Here is a 6,469-nt window from a genome sequence, read left to right on the forward strand (position 1 = left end):
TGAAGGTATGCTTGTGATCGGCTCTACCGCAGATGACGAAGGGTTAGAAGACAAGACCCCCATCACTTGGGGGGTGGAAGGAGCGCGAACACCAGAGTAGGAAGAGCAGGCATCAGCTAGCGTGAAGGAGTCTGTCTGAGTCTCCGGCGGAAATGCCGTGGTAGATTTACAGATGTAGTGCAACACTGTTCAGGTCAATGCCCCACGAAGAGTAATGATGAGTGAGTGTGTCAGGAACCTGACCTTGGGCAACGCTAGCGACTTTAGTCCCACCTCGGATACGGGAGGAGGCTAGGACCTCCTTATAAGGGAGAGTACCACCCTCCCTTTAGGCCAGTCTTTTGGGATGTGGGCTCTCCGCTTGTAGTGGAGTGTCCGATGCGCCCCGGAAACGTCCGAATGTATGCCGATGGACCGAGAGCTGGGCCTGAGCTGCTAGCAGTGTGGGTCCCAAGTAAATATGTGTACCATGCTTTCGGCCCTAATTAACCAGTATACCTGCATTTCTAATCTCAAGGTGGTGAGGAGGGTGCTACAGCGGCAGATGTGGGTAGGCCTCTGCAGCTAGCAACAGGTAACTGTCGTCATTGCGAGCATGTATCAGAACATGTGTTGTTGAATCTCGTGTTGACCATTGAATTTGGATCAGTGGTGGCATGAGGTGAATGCTTGACGTCAACTACCAGGGACATGGCTAGGGATCGTGGTCACTGTACTCCAGTAAAGAATGAGTGGGGAAAGAAGTTCCCTCACTCAGTTGGTCAGGTTCTACGACAAAATGATGGCCTGTTCCCAACAGGGCTGCAAATGTACGGCTGGTAAGTGATGTGAGGATAGGTGCATGAAATATATTGATCGTTGCGCTAAGGAAATGTGGACGTTTTTCCAGGAAATAGTTTAGGCACTTCATTCCGTTTGTTGTGGTGGTGTCCGGGCAGTACCTGAAAGATGAACTAGGGCCTGCGGGTGAGGTAACGGTGATCGGCTGGAGGTGCATCCATCGGATTCTGGTTGAGAAGGAATGTAAGATCTCTGCAAATGGCTAGCAAGATGGAGGGGTTTTCGATCCGCGCTTTACAGTAACTGTCTTTTTGAAGGAAAAGTAGATCGTGATAAAATATGTACTGATTCTTCTGAAATTTGGGCATAAACTGCAGGAAGAACTTTGCAACCCTGATGATGAAGTTGACTGGGACCGGCGGCTCGGCGCAAAACCAAGCGAGGGGCAGCCTAAGAACGGCGGCGGCTTGTGGTGATAGGGCCGGCTCAACTTCGGCGGCGAAGGCAGTGACACCGGGCGTCTCGAGGCCGGGCCGTGGCTGGGACGGCTCAAGGCTGTCGGGGCGAAACGAGTCGCAGCGAATCAGGAAGATGATGAACTCTAAGTTGATGGGATACATGACTGACTGGCTAAAGAAGGTAACAATCTTAGATCAATGCAGCTGATTTTGTTGCTATCTCATAAGTAATGTGTGTCATTACCAGTGACTTGGTATGGCATTGCGGTTCATGTCCCGGTGCATACCTTCATGGTGATGGACCCGGAAACACACCAAAGTGATGAGATGGAAAGGAAGCACAACGCCATAGCGAGAAGATTCCAGGTTCGATTCTGCCAATGCTTCAACGACATATTCAGTGGCTAGTTGATTGAGACGAATGGATGGTCTTTTGTGTGTACCTTCATGGGCATGCATGAGCCGTGCAAAAGATGACTGTATCCCTTGCTGCTCAAATAGGCTAAATCTGACATTATACATTTTTTACACTGATAAATGATAATGTGGTCACAGGGAGGACAGCGCTGTGTCCAACGGTCACTATATCTGTGAGTTTGATGGGTAATACCTACCATTGCCACTCAGTAAGGTTGAACATACTAGCTAAGTGTCGTCTGTTAATTCTTGGAGTGAGGTGCAAACATACGCTGTGATGCTGACCGCTGCTATTTTTAGCTTGTTCAGATACTACTGGATCATCTTCAGAAAAGTATCGCATGCGAGATTGTCATGCTGAGGAGGAACAAGGGAGACGTGCCAAATTTCATGTAGTTTGAGCTCCTGGAGTGAGGCAGTGAAGCGTAGTTCAAAGCAGTTGCAGGGGACCAGATCTTTTGACCCTGCTACGTGTGCGTTAGTTAAGGAAGTGCCCTGGCCTCAAGACTTTTGTGGAGCACCTCTGAATTTGGAATCCCATGTGTGGGTAGTCTAATGTAGATAGTTATTCTACGGCCGGCAGTTCGATCAGTATTTGTTTCGTGCTAGCAATGTGCCTCTTTTGACAGTGCTAGCAGTGTGGGCTGTGTCTGTTATAAACGTAGGGCGCACATAGTTTGTGCGCTGACTGAGGAGTTAGAACAGTGACATGAGTCTGAATGTCACAACCTTTGGGAATGGCATTTTCACAAAGGTTTTAGAACTTACAACAGATCAAATGGCCACACAGAGATCATGGGGATGACATGTCTCCCTAGTCTTGTTCAGTCCTGAGTCAAGTGTTCTTTTGGTTTGAAGAATAGCTAATCACAAATGACTCTGTCCCTTGTATGTTAGGCATTGCAACTTGGCAGAGGGTGAGCCAACAGGGACGAGTGTGGTGATGCATGTCGGTTCAAAATTCGAGCTGGCTGCACACATTCAAATTTTGAACCAGGATGGAGGGAACCCCACCCCGCAGCAGTATATATAGCATTGAAGCAGGGAGAAACAAGATATCAGAGTAGAATGTCAAAGTTGCCGGTAAGAGATGGCACCGATAGCCAGCATGGAAAAAGCACCCGGTAAGAGGTGGCCGCTTATGTGTCGGTTGCTCGATGACAGCTCTGAAAGGCTCGGATGTTGTCCGTGCGAGAAGAGCCGTCGCGCATTAATACGATCCGTCAGGATGGAGACCTCACCTACCAGTCATAAAGGCTGAGGAAGGTTTCAATAATAGCTCAAATACAGTGGATATAGAGCCATCTATACAGCACAGAGCCTGATCCCAACAAGCCTGACCCCATTGGAGATGAGCTTGGGCTCAGAAACATATTTTGGAGAAAAGGTAGACTAGCATAGAGAGGAACTGTAAGAAATAAAATATTGAAGAAATGTAGCATACAACCTTAATGCTAAGAAGCACGGATATGGCGATTTGGATGCGCCGACACGCATACAGGGACACGGGATACGGCAGTTTCCAAAAAAAGCCAATCGGGGACACGGCAAGTACATATAAAAATATGCCATGTAACATAGAATTAAAGACAAAAACAATAATGAGAAAGAGAACAGAATATTGCACCATTTGTTGTAGTCTGCTGCAAACAAATTTGGTGTTTCCTCCATGGCTACCAGTCGAAGCAGTAGGGGTCTAGGGGATGCAGTAGTAACTTTCTGAACATAAGCCAATCTCACATACCATGTTCCCTAACATCAAGCACCAATTAACAGTTCAACTTCAACACAAGCAGGCAGCAGCAGCATTAGAAAGCAACAAGCAAGCAGCAGCAGCAGCAGCAGCAAGGGCATGGGGAAAAGGGAAAGCAAGCAGCAGCAGCTCAACAAAAAGATCGATTCAAATATATGAAAGAGGTCAAAGTTACCTACTCGAGTGTGGTTGCCATCGCGAGGAGAGGCTGCTGCACTTGGGAGACGGCGGCGGTCGAGTCCAAGCGGCAGCGGCAGAAACTCCATACATTACCGTGTCCGTGCTTTTTAGCTGTAATGTACAGACATAATAAGTTAGACAGGAAACTGCGGTCTAATATAGTGTAAACAGCAAAACCAAATGAGAAGTGAAATCAGACGTTCAATGAAATAAGTAGCTACATATCCACTTGCAACTGACCTTTTATTTTATTTACCATAGGTTAGTCTATGCAATAAGAAAAATGAAAAGTGTCCTGTTTCGTTCTGTAATTTACTACTTAAACCATAGCTGCTGAGTGTCTCATTGAACTGCATTGCGCAACTGAGGCAGTTTTACTCAAATTTGCGTAAATTTGCTCATCATGGTATTCTTTTGTGTCATCAGTCACCACAGAAAACTGGAACCACCTAAAATGCAACCAGAATTGCAAAGGAAATGATGAAGAAGAGGAAGAATCACCTAACGTACTCACCTTGGGCGAAGCACACATTGAGAAGGCCTTCTAAACCACACCACTACTTCCAACAGCATCATGCCACCTCCCCACACCACTGAGTATCCCTAAACCAAAAGGTCAGGTGAAGCAAATGAACAGCTCAGGCTACGAAGAGTTTGATAAACAACTGATGCCACAGAGGCGAATAAAATTGACAAGGATGCAAGATATAAACTAATCTGAGGCGAATAAAATTGTAGAGTCTTGGTATTGTGATCCCTCAACGCACCCCTCATCTACCTGGTCCTGTTAGTATGCTAGCTAGGTCTTGCCTTATGTTGGGCGTCCTGTTCCTCTCCTTTCCTTGTAACACTTGTTACTTGTCTGGTTTTCGGCTCGGTTTTCCTCATAAACGGGGTCAAATTGTTAAGGTTTTCGATCCGGTTTTCCTTATAAACTGGATCACTCTCCTGGCATTATGGCCACTTTGAGCAATATATTCAGGTGGAGGGACTCCTCCCCCGGTGATTCTCAAAAGAAAATAACAATCAGCATTTTCCGCATGTAAAAACATAGCAGTCAGGCAGGTATGGACATGAAGAACAAATATAGTAGTCAGCCCGCAAGCAGCTGAAAATAAATCAATTACAACGGCCTGACCCAAACGATGCTTACCATGGGGATCAGGTAAAAATGCAGATAACGAAGCATGACTCCGCATTTCTACTTGGAAAACATAAAGCGCAATTGAGGAATGATGACAAAAGTTGGAGCATTGACAAATTCGTGTCACAATGCTATATATTGCAAATTCATATCTTTCCACAGATTCTCAAAGCTTGATTCTAGTGGTTCAACTACTGTTCCAGTACATTAACCACTTACTCTTGATTTTCCCAACAAACATAAAACGAAAGTAGAAAAACTGAAGCAGGTTACTGTAACGCCTTGCTGCTGCACAGAAATCTGCAGTAAATTCAGTGGAAAGCTAGGCGAACCGCTGCTCGGTCTGGTTGAATCATGGCCGATAAGGAAGCAACCGAGCAACTCCTACTGTGCTACGGCAACGGGGTAAGCTCATAAGCACGGCGGCGCAGGTCAGATTCATCGTCCAGAGCCAAAGCCACCAAAGGTGAGCTGTGCAGGAGCAGGAGAAAGCAAAGAAGGTATACCTGGGGACAGTGAGGTCGCCAGTGTCGACGCCCTGCTCCGGCTCGCGGAGAAGAAAGGGGTGGGCGGCATACGCTAGGCTCGGCGTCCTCTCGTGCAGTGCGGCGGCGACCCGTGCTCCTCCTGACGAGCGCGGACGAGGTGGGTGGGAGAGGCGGAGCGCAGCAGCGGCACGAGCTCCGCCCGTTGAGCGCGACGACGACCTGCAGCCCTCGAGCGCTGAGCGGAAGGGGAGGCGGAATGCGGCAGCGGCATGCGCCCCTCCTTTTGGGCGCCGATGAGGGAAATGCTTCCTGTTGATCGCGGAGGAAGGAGAGGGAGAGGCCAAGGGCGGCGGCAGAGCGAGCTCGGTGAGTGGAGGCCAGGAGGAGCGGCGGCCGGCGGTGAGATGAAAGGAGCGAGAACATGCGGCGGCTAGGGTTTTTTACCGGTGGAATTTACCGCCGGCCGCTCGGTGAGAGGGTGGGGGTCGGCCTCTCCAGCCAGCCCCCCCGCACACACCGATCAACGGTGGCCAAATGGGCCGGTCCTCCGTGCTGGCCCAGTAGCCCGCAAGCCCGGCCCGTAGTGGGCCTGGCCCGGCATATGTTTATAATCGGGCTGCGCTAGCATGTGGCCTGTTTAGAGGCGTGCTGGCACGACACGAACCGTTTATTTTTTTTAATTTTTATATTTCTACAGCCCAGTAGACTAATTACAGGCCAAAAACAGCCCAATAGGATGGATCCTACCTGGGCCAGCGGGCTAAACATGCCATCGGGCTTGCCTGTTTACTAAGAGGGTCATGCCTGGGCTAGGGACACCTAGGCAAGCGTGCCGGCCCGGCATGACCTGTATAGTTGTGTGCCTACATGGGGCGTGTCGTGCCTGGCCCGCATATCCCAGGTCGGGTCTTGTCGTGTCGTGTCAGCCCATCTGACCAGGTTTGTGCACAATCGTGCAGCAAAAATGCTACACTTACGGAAAGTTGTTACGCGTTGATTTCCACCGCTGGCCCCCTTCCTCTCTAATCCTCTCCAGCCATATTTTGACACATGAGCACGTAACATCTGTTGTCCTGTAGAAATATGTCGGTAAGTCTACCATTATTGATCATGCAGGGCCAAACAGCGGTCTGGCCCTACCACCACAATCTCTTCGTGACTACATCCTATTGGCTGGAAAACCGAGCTGGTAATTTTAATACTAGCGACACAAAGAAGTCATGGGTCAAGCTATGGCACACTCAAGTTC

General features: G+C 48.8%; 1 long non-coding RNA gene across 1 annotated transcript; it reads right to left on the bottom strand.

Moving 5' to 3' along the window:
* Nucleotides 1-3,066: 3,066 nt before the first annotated feature.
* On the bottom strand, nucleotides 3,067-5,685 carry LOC119334631. The gene is made up of 4 exons (XR_005161470.1): nucleotides 5,239-5,685; nucleotides 4,103-4,191; nucleotides 3,584-3,699; nucleotides 3,067-3,407 (listed from the first exon to the last, which is right to left on the bottom strand). It is a non-coding gene; the product is annotated as an uncharacterized LOC119334631 (long non-coding RNA).
* Nucleotides 5,686-6,469: the final 784 nt, after the last annotated feature.

Source organism: Triticum dicoccoides, chromosome 7A (genome assembly GCF_002162155.2).
Source record: "Triticum dicoccoides isolate Atlit2015 ecotype Zavitan chromosome 7A, WEW_v2.0, whole genome shotgun sequence".
Taxonomy (NCBI): Eukaryota; Viridiplantae; Streptophyta; class Magnoliopsida; order Poales; family Poaceae; genus Triticum; species Triticum dicoccoides.